We start from the raw sequence: 14,725 nt of genomic DNA on the forward strand, positions 1-14,725 counted from the left end.
AAGACAGAAATGAAATTCAAAGTGACCTTGACAGAAAGAAAAACTGGGCTGATTAAAAAACGGATTTCAGAGAAAAATGCAAAATTCTGCATTTAGGCAAAAAACAAGAACAAAAACAAAGAAAAATGCACAGGTATGAGATAGGGGAGATACCTCACTTGACAGTAGTATATGGGAAAAAAGAATCTTGGGATTGCTGAACAGGAGTCAGAAAATGAGTCAGCAGTGTGATGCAGCTGCAAAAATGACAAATGTGATTTTAAACTCCTTTAATAGAATCATAGTTTCCAAGTTGTGAGAAGTAACAAGGCTTGAGATTGCAATACCTGATGGAACACCTCTCCCAACCTGAACACTACAATCAACATTTGAGGTCTTCCTCTGAGTGCCACTTCCAAGGGAGGCTTGGAAGGTGGCAAAGGAAGAGGGCCTTCTCAGTGGTGGTCCCCTGACTATGGAATGAGCTCCCTACTGAGGCCCACCTGGAGCTGGCACTGTCATCCTTTTGACGCCAGGTTAAGACTGCCCTCTACTCTGATGCATTTAATGGCATTTGATGGGGCACTTATGTCAGCTGTCTTGAACAAGTCTGTTATTAAAATTGTTTATTGAAATTGTTATTAGCTGTTTAAATTGTTTTAAATTTTGCATGCTAAACATTTTTGGACTATGTTCTATCATAATATTTTATTTTGTAATGTATATGGCTGTTGTGAATAGAAATTAAAACAACAACAATTCTTTATTGTGCACTGGTCAGACCTCATCTGGAACACTATGTTCAGTTCCGGGTGCTGCACTTTAAGGAGGATGTAGACAAACCCGAACAGCTTTAGAGCACAGCAATGAAGATGTCAGGGGTACAGAAATGAAGTCCTACGAGGAATGGTTGAAGAAACTGGGTATGTTTAGCATGGAGAAGAGAAGCCTGAGAGGGACATTCAGCACTCTTCAAATACCTGATAGCACTCTTCAAATACCTGAAAGGCTGTCACATAGAAGTGGGCAAACACTGCTAACCTAGAGGATAGGATTAGACCTAATGGACATATGTTACAGGAGGGTAGGCTTTAGTTAAAAATTAGGAGAAACATCTTCATGATAAGAGCAGTTTGACAACAGAACCAATTAGCATGAGAGAGAGGGGGGGGAGGTAGTTTCTCCCTCATTGGAGGTCTTCAAGCAGAAGCTAAACCGCCATCTGTTGGGGATGTTCTAGCTTTGAATTTCCTACATCAACCCGGGGGTGGACTAGATGACCTATAAGAATCCCTCCAACTTTAGGATTCTATTTCAGCCACTTATTCCAAGCCATAGGGAGTGGGGGAGATAACTCTTTCTGCCATCCTGGTGTTAACAGCAACTGAGATTCTGCCAATGTTCTCGCTTTATTAGGCCCCTCAGCTGCGCATTTCATGTATGAGCCCAAAAGCAGGCAAGTAGTAGTGACCAGCTGAGGTGCCCAATAGGGAAGGCCTCTATGTTAACCTCTGTGGTTGTTCATGTTGGGGAGCAGGGGGGCTCTTTGCTCTTGTTTTGGGTTCATTTAGGAGTGAATCAGCCAATAAAAGTAACTTTTTAGTCCCTGTTAAAAGTTAGTAGATGACTAGGATCCTTTAACAGGCCTGTCCCTACACTAAGAAAAGTAGTACAACTGAAAGAAAAGTTACAGCATAGGGTTCTCTTTGATGTGCTATCCATCTATATGTGGGGATTTTTAAAAAATGTTAGGGAGTTTTCAAACATGCAATTTCCCCTCTTGCAACCTGAAAGGGGACTGTCTGAAGTGAAATGTGCAGTCCTCTAAACATTGGGGCCGGACATGGTTTTTACAGGAATGCCTATTGTAAATACCACTCCCTCTTGGCAACTGCATTCTTTTAAGGATCTACCATTGTCATACTTACCGAACTCAGCAGTGCGTCATGAATTCAGTGCGTCATAGAAGTAATCATCAGCTCTGAGCCTTTCCATTTCTAGAGAGTTAGTCTGAGCCAAAACTGGCCTAGTGCTGACTCACAGGTAGAACTCTATCCAGCTGTTTGATTAAAAGGAAGTCTCAAATCCTGAAGATGATATCCAGCTCTGCTTTGCCAGCTCTTACAATTGCAGAAGGAGAAGAAAGTTTTTTCACATAACCTTCCACAGAAAATAGCATGAGGAGGTGCACTGCATGCATGTAATCTGTCACAGTCAATTTTGCATTCCACCTTCCTAGTTCCACCTTCACATGGGCCTCTGAATCTATTTCCCAGGCCCCTGGTTTGATTCCACAGAGCAGAATCCCAAGGGCCGTTTTAGGGGGAGATTGCAGCTGTGGAGGTAAAGGCTCACTCTCCCCTTCCAACATGCTGCAATACCTTCTCCCCACCAATTTCCACCTGCATGGCCATTAAACTTACAATTCTCCCCCCCCGCCCTCCCCACTGCATTGGTTCAGGTTGATCTGGGTTAGGGTGCAAGTTAATTCAAGGATTTATTTTACTTGAATGAGAAATTAATTGGCTAGCTTTGCCTCCTGTGAAATGTAAATAAATCCTAATAATTATTGTTAATGTTGCAAATATAGATATAAATAAGCATGCTCAAATTTCATGCGATTTTGTGTCCTATAGGCATGGGCCCTGAAACTTTTAAGTGCCGGCAACACCCCTGAATGGAGACAAGCGTAAATGGGAAGAATTAGATTTTAATTACGTGCACCAACCAGAAGAATTCACTTGTCTATATACACACTGTAAAAAAAATTGCCTTCCCTTTTTCATACTCTTAATCCACATGCCCACATCCCAAATCTAAACAGTAGATCAATAAAAGCTTAGGATAATTTAGTGGGGAAACCCCATATGACATGCAAGTTGTAACAGAGATTCTAATCTGCTGGGAAGCTGGAGTAGGTTTGTCTAGAAAACAAGGCAAGGCAAGTCAGAACTGGCGGCCATGGAGACATGAAGGGAGCCCAGAACCAGCTGCCAAGATCATTTTGGGGTGGAGGATTCAATTACATGGTACTGTATGGATGACAACTATATTACTCTTTCACTGTTATCTTTCCATGTTCCTGCTCTACATGCTATGAGAGAAGTAAGAGAAGGTGGGGAATTTGATGCCAAAAATCTAGGGCCCCTCAGCACTTCAAACACTACAAGTTAAAAAGTCCCTCGAAAGAAGCAACACATTTCAAAATTCAGCAAATCCTCAACTGCTGGACAATAGCCAAAGGGAGTTTCTTTTTTTAAGAGCTCAACAATGCTCTAACTCTCATCCTTTGGACTGTGATGTATATTATTTCAGTTGTAAAGCACACAACTAAAATTTCTATTCTCTCCCTGGTGCTCCAATCTGCTATTCCATGCTTTACAACTGCTTCTATATTCCTGATATGTTAGAGCAACAACTCTGATTTTTTAAAACTCTAATTTGGTTATGCTTAAGCCAGATGGCAGCATGATTTAATCCTGTCTCATCACTACACTTCAGCCTATGTTCATCACCAAGACGTCTGATGCTATGAGAGGACTAGGAACAGGAGGTCTGAGGGGAAGCGAAAGAATTGAACAGAGAGTAGGCGAGACAGAACCAAATTGACTGTGTGAAGGCCTGGGTGTTATACATCATTTCATCCTCCCTTCCTCTAATATTACAAGACAATCTTTGAGAATGCCTTCTCCTGCACAGGCCTCCCAGCACCCTAAGAACATACGAGCTATGCTGGATCAGACCAAGGGTCCATCCAGTCCAGCATTCTGTTCATACAGTGGCCAACCAGCTGCCCACAGAAAACCTAGAAGCAGGACATGAGTGCAACAGCGCCCTCCCATGTACATTCCCCAGCAACTGTCTGGTATACATAGGCTTACTGCCTCCGATACTGGAGGTAGCATATATCCATTAGGACTAGCAGTCATTGATAGCCTTCTCCTCCATGATTTTGTCCAGTCCCCTTTTAAAGCCATCCAAATTGGTGGCCATCATTAAGCCTTGTGGAACTGTTCCATTGTTTTAACTATGCACAGTGTGAAAAAATAATTCCTTTTATCTGTCCTGAATTTCCCACCAGTCAGCTTCTGGTATTGGGATGACCCCAGGTTCTAGTATTATGGGAGAGAAAAATGTCTCCCTATTCACTTTCTCTACACCATGCATGACAGAGGTGTTCAGAATTATGTCCCCTCTTACTCTTCTTTTCCAAATTGAACAACCCCAGCTTGTTGCAATTTCCCTATGAGGAAACATTACTCCAGCCCCTTGATAACTTTAGTTGCTCTTTTCTGCAGTTTTTCCATCTCTACAATATCCTGCTTTAGGTGGGGTGACCAGAACTGTACAGAGTATTCTAAGTGTGATGCACCATAGATTTGTATAAGAGCAGTATAACCTTGGCAGTTTTTTTTTCCTCAATTCCTTTTCTAATTATACCTAAAATGGAATTTGCCTTTTTTTCACAGCCGCCACACACTGTATTGATATTTTCATCGAGTTGTCCACCACAACACCAAGATCTCTTTCTAGCTCAGATCCTATCAGCTTACACTTGAAGTTGGGATTTTTTGCCCCAACATGCAACACTTTACACTTGCCTATATTGAACCGCATTTGCCATTGTGATGCCCATTCTCCCAGTTTGGAGAGATCCTTTTGGAGCACCTAACAATCCCATTTTGTTTTAACCACCCTAAAGAATTTGATGTCAACAAACATGGATACTTCACCACTCACTCCTAATTCCAGCTAGTTTATGAATACACTGAAAAGCATTGGTCCCAATACTGATCCCTGTGGGACCCCACTCTTTACTTCCCTCCATTGGGAGAATTTACCATTTATTCCCACTCTTTGCTTTCTGTTCTTTAACTGGTTACCGATCCATAAGAGGACCTCTCCTCTTATTCCATGACTGCTAAGTCTGCTTAGGAGTCTTCGGTGAAGGACTTTGTTTACTTGGACTTCCAAGAGGCTTTTTGACAATGTCTACCAGATCACCCCTGTCCACATGTTTATTCACACATTCAAAGAACTCTAAAAGATTAGTGAGACAAGACTGCGGAGTCTTTGCTCAGGATGCCTGCTGTTAGTGAGGGTCAGGTTTATCAGCACCTTGGAGAGAGCTTTCTTCATTGCTGTGCCAGAGACCCTAGGGAGGGTCTCTGGGCAGAAAACTTCTTGGATTCCCAGCCTAATCCATTTCATCAGATGTTTAATGATTAAATTATCCCCGCCCCCCGGAAGCGATACTGAGGTGGCAATATTTTAACTGGTATGTGGGGCTTTGTTTTTATGTATTTCCGTAATTTTTTTTTGTTATTATATGAACGCTCCTCCAAGTCACAGTGCAACAAAATCTCCAGAAAAGCAAAAATGCTGCAATGCACTTAATATGACTATATGAGCAATACAGGGCCAAGACACAGCATGTAGAACCAGAATTCCAAGATCTGAAACACTCTCACACATCACATGTTTAATGAGGAAATAAGGTATTATATTGTCAGGAAAAGGAGGGGATCAGATTATACAGATAGTGATGTGGTGGTTTATATTAAGAGTGTCTATTAATTTGTTAAACTTCATGATAATATTGATTTTCTTTTAAACCCCCTGATCACAATATCAAGCAAGCCCATGATTAAGATGAGCATATTTACATCGAAAGAGATTTCAAGGAAATAGATGGGACTTACAAGGAGATGCGTTAAGGACAGGCCCCTTTTTATGGGAGGGGTTCAAGAGAAAGGAATGCATCCCAGGGCAAAACCCTCCATCCCCCACCCTGCAAAAACTAGCTCATGGTATAGCTGTATTGGTGGAACAGAAAAGAAAGGGTCATGAGGGTGTTGTGTGTATCAAGTGATATTTATTCCCCACTTCTTCAAGCAGTAAAAGGTTTCAGATGCAGTGTTTCAGGATTTTGCATCCTGCAGATGAGAGAGCAGTGGAGAGGCTTTGAGCTATATGCTTTATTTACAGATATACACTCCCATAAGCTGGAAGTATAACCTGCACCAGTTATCCAGAAAGCAACTTGGGCAACCACCGTTGCCCATCCTGTTGTGCCAATGCACTCCAGTTTTCATCTAGAAACTCTCAGCTCTGGATCCAGACTGCAACCTGCTTTAAATTGGTTCTATAAGGACACTGGAGAAAATGGAAGATTTATCCTCCCTCGATGAGAATTGTAGTGTGCAACAGCTGGATGGATGATGGTGGTGTGCATATGTGTGCATGCAAGAGAAAGTGTGGGATGGCCATAGCCATTTTGGGCTTTGGCCATATCCTGCCCTGACATGCTGCCCAACACGTTAGCCACAAGGGAATGTGCCCTTCAGAGGGCAGGGAAGACTTCCTTCCTTTAGTCTAAGCCCTAATGGGCATCACATTCCAAAAGATGGAGAGAGATTTCCAATGGACAGGAGGCCACTGCTGTGAGTTTGACAAGTTGGGGCTCTCCTTTCCTCTTCAGGAAAAATCCAGTGTGTGCGCACGCACACACAGAGACAAAGGTGCCCCACCAACCAATAAAAGCTGTCCCATTCAATGGAGAGAGCAGCTCTGAATGAGCAAAGGGATGATGCACATGCCCAGCTTCCTCCTGCACTGAAGTGAATGAGGAAGCCAACATACGCAAGGACTTTTATTTCTCTGTGGGCCAAGAGAAAGTTAGATTATCAGTACTGTCCCTTTGGAAACGTTACTAAAAGCTCACTCCTATGCATGTTTAGACAGAAAAAAAGCTTATGATTGCACCCTAAGGTGACAGGGCTGAGACTTCCACAGAGTAATGCTGGAAGAGTAGTAAGAACTCTGATCTCTTGAACACACTGACACTCTTCCTAAAAACCAAAATACTGGAATTAAACACTAAGGAAACTTTACACATGAAGATGGCCACAAAACTCTCAAAATACATGAAGAGGGAACAGGTTTATCATGAAATAATGATCTAACGGACAAGTGAATATCAGAAAGCAGAAAACTGATCTCAGAGCTATCACATTCCATCACACACAACCAAATAAACCATGAAGTATTCCGTAACTGCTACTATTTATCAAAGGATTTCAGTTATCAAAAAGAAACAAGCACTGAGCAACACTACTTTTACAGACTTATGTTAGAACGTTATGTATAATCTTGTCTGTTATCTTTACAACTAGAAAGACTGCAGTTATATTACCCTTCACATGTTAATGCTCAGTGGCAGAATGATAGCAATTACGCACTCTTGCCAAAAAGCGAGTTACCACTGAACAAAACCATGGCATGGACATCCTTCGGGGGCGGGTGGGCAGGTGGACACAACCTTTCAATAAGGTAGTCAACCTAAGTTGTCTCTTCTGTCACTGCATCCACTGGTATATGCAATTTAATCCTTACATACTAAGTATTTGGTAAATTATGCCCAAAACAGAATTTCCTTAAACCTCTGCAATAATCAAACCAAACATGTTCCAGCAACCTCATGCAATGATTTCATGTAATCCCCATTATCTGTTCCATTCATGCTAGGATTTGTTTTGTTTTACAAGAATGAAAAAGTTTAGGGAAATGTTTTCATTTGACATGTCAAGTGTAAGTATCTATTATTACCACACACACCATTGCCCTCTCTCTCACCCCTATACATCCGGTGCAGATGCAATGAAAAAAGTGTAGAAAACTCTATCATACTTGGTTCCTATGTTGTTTGAAAAGTGAGAATTCACAGATATGCCCAAACATTTCACAAGGATGTCCAAACTAATACTCTAATAAATCACATCAAACTGGTAGGAATTGTAATTCCTGATATGGTAATCCTAATAGCTAGCGTTCTATACCTATCTGACAAACTCAGTGTGTCCACAAAAGGCACAAGCCCTGTTCTCATTTTATAATCCCATATTCATTGAATGCATGGAAAAGGAACAGGATTATGCCTCCTGGCCCTACCCCCACCCTCCATGCATTTATTTGGAGGCAATAAAAGGAACTGTATGAATACTACTGTAAGCATGTAGGATATCAGGAACTCTGACTGTGCATATAGACCCTAGAGGCATAAAGTTGTACATGCATACAGCATTCTCACCTTCAGCTGACTGTGTAAGAGGTTGCTGCTTAGGGATATTTATGTTCAGCAGTAGATAAATGTATTAAATAAAAAAATAATAGGGAATGGCTAGGGGACAAACAGAGGTCAAGGCTGACAGGCATGATCTTGCTTCCCCTATTCAATGAGCATGTTATTATGCAAGAGAGAACAGGGCTGTGGTTTCAGCCTCTAGCACATCTGTGAGGATGCTATTTGGGGAAGGTGTATCAAGGAATGCTCTTTTTGCTGTTCTTTGAGACACACCCTCTGCCCAAAATGTATCTTCAAAAGCTGCAGAAGGAGTTACACACAGTCTGAGCTATTAAAGTCAGTAACCACCTAATAACAAGAGTAAACGCTATCTGGTAAATGCAAAGAGGAACAAACTGTAATCAGATAAGACTTACGTAAAATAGTCAGGTCTAGGTGAAGTACTGTTCACTTTTAATTTATGAATCTGTAAGGGATTTCTACAGTAGTGTAGCATTTTAAAAATCATTTCCTTTCCACACAAATATTTGCTTGCACAGCACTCATAGTAAAGTCATGCAACTTATTTTAAGGCTGTAATCCCATGCATATTTACCCAAGTATAACCTCCACTAAACACAGTGAGACTCACTTCTGGGTAAACATGCATAGGTTCAGCCATTTCAAAATTTCAAGCCACAGTGACCTCTGTTTGTCTTGTGACTTAAAAAAAAGTTTCTCATAAATATACCTGCATTCACAACATACACATTGCTCAAAATATGTTGGTTTGATCATGACATGCACTATCTGAAAAAGGAATACCTGCAACAAAAGGTAATCCTCTGTTAGACTAAAATTTTCCAGGCATAATGAGAGTGGGGAATTGCTGCATGAACAGATCCCTTTAAGAAAAAGGAAACCAAAAGAATCTCTGGAATTTTGCTAGAGTTGAACTATATCCAGCACCTTTTGACCTCTGACCTGAACCCTTTAGGAAAAACTCACCAAGGATCCTATCTGCAAAAAGCCATTTGTAACTTGAGCCTGTGTAAGATGTGGAAGGCAGATCCTGTTTCTGATGCTGTACAGCAAACATCTCAGCAAGACTAGGACTAAAATAAAGCTCTTCTATCCCACATTAATGACACAAAAATTGTGCACGTTGTTCAAGGGCATGCTTTATTCTAACTTGTGTAAGCAGCCTTAAAGTGATCTTGCAGTTGGATCCTATGTGGGTCTCCTCAGAAGTAAGCCCCACCAAGTCCTTGTTCAGCTGCAATGTTACATACTTATCTGGGAGTAAGACCAACTGTTCAATAGTTTACTTCTGAGTAAACATGCATAAGATCACATGGTCAGTTTCCAGCTATATAAAGAGAGCCCTACTGGATCAGACCAAAGGCCTATCTAGTGCAATGTCCTGTTTCCCAAAGTATCAACCAGATGCCCAAGAGGGGCCCACAAGTAGGACATAAAGGCAGTGATAGCCCTCTGCTTCCGCACAATGTTTTGTGGCATTCTTTTGTTTCATTTTGCTTTACAGGCCCATAGCCAGCCTAAAAGTGGGGGGGGGGGCACCAAAAAAGAAAGAAGGCAGATCATCCGGTTTTCGGGCCTTTTAGAGACAAAAACGTAAACCATTTTAATTATTTATTAAAAAACAGGGGGCAGAGAAAACTTAGGGAGGCCAGCCTACCCTTGGATACAGCCCCCTTACTTTAATAAAGGAAACAGGCAGAAGGAAAGAGATTTCAAGAAAATTATAGTTTTGTCTTTTGGGCAGTCTTTTGACATCCGTCATCTAATGGGGTCTCTCATAATCTGAAGAGGTGGCGAGCCCATATTGGCCCCCAAACGAGAGAGAAGGAACCGAACATCTTCACACAAAGGCATCTTTAACCAAAGCAAGAGAGAATGAAATTAAGTTCGGCACCTCCCACTACAGACTAACCACGAAGCTTGTGTCTAACTCACCTGCTGTGGCACCGAGATGATGCAATCAGGCGGTTCCAGAAAAAATGCCCAACGCAACCCCACCCCTAACGAAGGAAAAACCCCAACCATTTGTGCGTTAAGAGCCGGCGTTGCCCATTTCCCCACCGCCATTCGAACAAACGCTCCCCCGCCCTCCACCCCATTACTAAGTTATCAGGGGGAAAGGGTGGCTGTTTTTCCTCCCCCCTTCCTCCTGCTGCTACTTACCTGGTGGACCGAAAGGAAGAAAAAGGAGGCAGGCTCAGTGCGTGGATGGAAAAACGCCCCGCCGGGTCAGAGACGCAGCACCTGCTGTCGCCCAACAGGGTGCTCGGCGTGAGTGAATAGGCTTCCCCAAGCCTCTTTAGGTTTTAGGGAAAGAGCCGGCGGTGATTGGCTGGGGCGGGGGCGTAGGGAGCGTCCCATGGGGCCAATGAGAAGGCAGCGTGTCAGTCCTGCCGCAGCCTGCGCAAATTGCTTCTTCATCCTGCGCTATGTGCATAAGTAAATTCAAGAAAGAGTAGAGGGGTGGTTCTTTTGTTTGCAGACTACATTGCCTGGTTATTTTTGATGCCTTGGCCCTCAGTCGCGTTGGAGTGATGGTAACGGTGGCAGGTGCCCACAGGAGGCAATGAAGGAATCTAGGACTTTATTGTCACGGTGATTCGACAGCATATCCCCCCCCCCTGCTCCCCAAAAGTAGAAGCAAAGCCAGACAGGATCTTTCAAACTCAGGTCTTGTGTGGGAAAATGTGATTATTATTTTAAATGCCCTGAAAATGCTTCCTGTGCTGACAAGTATGATTACTCCCCTATGAACCTATCAGGCAGGGCCAGCCCAAGACATTTGGCTGCCTGAGGCAAAGGAAAAAATGGTGGCCCCCGCCCACCATATGCCATGTAGAGAAGCTGATCAGACCCGCAGTTAAATCTTAACTTCACCCCTAGCAACAGACCAGCGTCTTTCATTGCAGCAGGCTAGGTACAGGGATGCAAGGCAGACCAAATGGACCACGTAGCTCTGTCCTCCAACACCTCACTTCTGCTCTCCAGCCCCACCCCACGGCACCCCCAAGCATCCACTGCCCAAAGCAGCTGCCTCACTGTCCCTAATTACAGGACCAGCCTTGTTTGTTCAGTCGTGTCCGACTCCTCATGACCCCATGAACTATAGCACGCCCGGCGCGTGCTCAAGTTCATATTCATTGCGTTGGTGATGCTATCTAGCCATCTCATCCTCTGCCGTCCCCTTCTCCTGTTGCCTTCAGTCTTTCCCAGCATCAGGGTCTTTTCCAGGGAGTTTTCTCTTCGCATTAGGTGGCCAGCCTTGCTCAAAGTACCCCTTTATTAATTTTCTAAGTGTTCTGACTAATCGTTTTTAGGGCAATAAGCTAATGGTTTCAGTGGTTATAGGCAGCCACAGCCAGTCTATCATAGCAGGCGGGGCAGTGCCCTGTCTGTGCCCCCACTCCCCAAAATTCTTGTCCTGTTTAGCTTGGTTCCAATGCAGTGGCACTTACTAGAAGGGTGGCAGAGGTGGGGATCACATCCAGTGAAGCAGAGTCAAGTTAGGCTATGCAGGATCACAAGGCAAGTCCAGATCAAGTAAGGTCTCTCAGAACCCAAGGCTAGCTGGAGCTCACTCAGGAAGAGCTGTTGTCTCAGCAACATGCAGAGGCCTTCCGAGGCTTTATGAAGGTTGGCTGTTCTGGGCCTGCTGTTAATGCTATTCCTTTAGAGGAGCTGTTTGTCTCTTAAAGGGCCATTGCCTGATTCTGCAGCCGCCGTCTCCTCCGGCTTGGGGGTGGTAAAGATTGCATTGTGCGGTGCCCTCCAAGGAATCCAATAAAGCCACATCCTTCTGAGTCCTCCTCTGAGCGAGAGAGGGGGAGGGGGGATCAAGGCCAGAGAACATGACAACTCCTAGCTGCCCACATGCATGGCCATAAATAAAGTAAATAAATGTTGTTACTGATGTTGTGTTGTGCACCACTACACATGCAACCCATGCAGTCCTGTGTTTTGCTGCACTGCACATGCACAATGAGCAAATTTGTTCATGCACAAATGAACAGAGCTCTGCACAGAGGCAGCAAACCAGTAGTGACCTCTTGGCACTGCCTGTGGTGACCCTGTCCTCAGCTCCACCAGCCCCAGTAGACATTAGCTGCTACCGGTGACAGGCAAAGTAGCTTTTTATGGTATTTGATTTTAATGTGTTGCCAATAAGCAGCTTTACCTGATTAGTTTTGTTTTAAAATGTTAACTCTGGATTTTATTTGCTGCTGTTATTTTACATTTGTTGCTAGGAGGCTCAGATTGTACATTTATATCTTGGAATACACTTGTTTAGATAAATATTTTGTGAACTGCTGCTAGCACCTGGAAGATGGTATCATGTTTTAAGATGAATATTTAAGATTAATTTTGAACATTTAATATACACTTTTGTTACAATCATGTTAAATAGCAGCTGAAATGCTACATTAGCAGCTAATCCTGCCCCCACCCACTTCCCCTACTTGCACGCCATCACACACAATGGTGTAGTGGTTACAGTGTTGGACTGGGACTCAGGAGACCCGGGTTCTAGTCTCCACTTGGGCCATGAAGCTCACTGGGTGACTGTGGGCCAGTCACTGATGATTGTTGTGAGGATAAAATGGAGGGGAGGAGGAGGACCATGTAAGCCACCTTGGGTTCTTTGCAAGAAGAAAAAAGGCATGATATAAATTTAATAATAAATAAATCACTTTCTGTTGGTGGCTGGGTTGGGCTTCCAACAAAACATATCCCATACAATGTATCGGGGAACAGGGCAGCAAAGGTAAATCTAATCACATTCTCAGGGGTGTAGCCTTGTTAGCCTGTGACAGCAAAAACAGCAGAGTGTCTTGTAGCATGCTAAAGACTAGTGGTGCAATCCTATGCATGTTTAGATGGAAAAATGTCCTATAACTCCCAGCATTCTCCAACCAGCATTTTTTTTTCTGTCTAAGCATGCATAAGATTGTGCCCTGACAAGGTTATTATGGCATTGGTTTTCATGGACTACAGTCCACTTCATCAGATGCATTTAGCATTATCTTGAGTTACAACTGCACATGCTCACATGGTTGGGGGCCGACGGCGGACAGTGAGGTAATTTCATTTTGCTCTGACCTCATTGTTTACAATCCCACCCCCCACATGTGTATATATTCCCTGTAACTCAGGATAATACTTCATGCATCTGGTGAAGTGGGCTGTAATCCATGAAAGTGGATACTACAATAAATGTTGAAAATCCACAGCCCAGCAATCCCTTTATTCAGACCCACCTCAATGCCACAAAAACATTCACGATTTTGAGTTCTCCGGAAGTCTTCATCAGGCTTGGTGGTTCAAAAAACAGAAAAAAAAAAAAAAACCAGGGGTGTGGGGGGAGGGAAGAAACATAATCAAAGAAGTGAGGCTGGTGGCTACCAAGAGGGCCTTTTCTGCTGTGGCATCCTGGTTGTGGGATGAGCTTCCCAGAGAGGCTTGCCTAGTGACTGTGTTGTGCTCTTTCCCGGGTATTTTAGTCTTTTAGCTCCGTTGTTTTAAATCTGTTATTTGTATTTTAAATCTCTGCATTGCTACTAGGCTTTATTTTGGTTTGTACTTTTCTACTGTAGTTTGTTTGTTTGTTTGTTTATTAATTAATCGCCCATCTGGCTGGTCACCCAGCCACTCTGGGCGATGTACAATAATAAAAACAGTTTAAGACAATAAAATTCTACATTAAAAACATCATATTTCTAAAAATACCCTAATTTTAAACGCTCACATTTTATATTGTATTTGATGATGTCGTTTGTGGTTTTAATGGTTGTGAACCGCCCAGAGGGCTCCGGCTATTGGGTGGTATAGAAAGGTAATAAATAAATGTGACTGATTCTACTGCCGCTTTCGTCTCTGCCTCCCGGGCAGCGCTCGCTTGCGCGCAGACATGTCGCACGGTTTCCACTCTAAGACGTCCAATCGTACCGGAAGCCAGAGGGCTTGTGTTGCTCTACCCTTTCCCCCTCTCTCTGTCTCACTGCCGGCAGCGGGGCCTGTGAGAGCTATTGGGGCTGCGCGGCTTGTGTTCTTCCAGTCACCAGCCTCCCGCAGCGGTCAGCCTTAGGGCGCCGGGCGCTTTTCTAGACGCCAGCTGTTGGGTGACCCCTTCGGGGGCTCTCTCTTTAAGAGGAGCGGGAGGGAGGAGAGAAAGAGCCCTTGTCCAGAAGCTAAAAGGAACCCCTGAGCCCAGGCCATCTCGAGCTGGGTTTGCATGTTGAGCCTCCATTCTCCCTGCTGCAGCTGCTGACACATCCTAACATCTTTTGTTGCAGCTCGAAAGCCAGACAAGCCGCTCTTTCTGTCAGATGAGCTTTCGAGTCAGCTGTTGGTATCCCGCTTCAAACCACCATTTGGGGGGACTTCTTATGTCAATTATATCATGGCGCTTTTTCTCTCCCCGCCCCCCCCCCCGCCCCGGACTGAAGGCCATTTCACACGTCACAACATTAATTTCCCCAGTGAAGATTGCCACTTTAGAAGCTGTTCACAAGTGACAATCTATGAAAGGTGTGTCCTTATTTCTTATGCACGTGGAGCAATGAGACAGAGATGGCCAATTTTCTAGTCACCTTATTCAATAAGTGCGAGTTGTAATACTCGGTGGACAAGCTACTTTGGGAAAAA

At 43.6% G+C, this 14,725-nt stretch overlaps 1 protein-coding gene across 1 annotated transcript in view; it reads right to left on the minus strand.

Moving 5' to 3' along the window:
- Nucleotides 1-10,360, minus strand: part of LOC146349939 (cystathionine beta-synthase-like protein) — a 69,400-nt gene extending 59,040 nt beyond the window's left edge. Inside the window, exon 1 of the mRNA XM_084843831.1 lies at nucleotides 10,247-10,360. The gene's annotated coding sequence lies outside the window, so the exon portion shown is untranslated. The remainder of the gene's footprint in view (nucleotides 1-10,246) is intronic.
- Nucleotides 10,361-14,725: the final 4,365 nt, after the last annotated feature.

Source organism: Heloderma suspectum, chromosome 3 (assembly GCF_057233095.1).
Source record: "Heloderma suspectum isolate Gila_16-S chromosome 3, 16-S_ref, whole genome shotgun sequence".
Lineage (NCBI taxonomy): Eukaryota > Metazoa > Chordata > Lepidosauria > Squamata > Helodermatidae > Heloderma > Heloderma suspectum.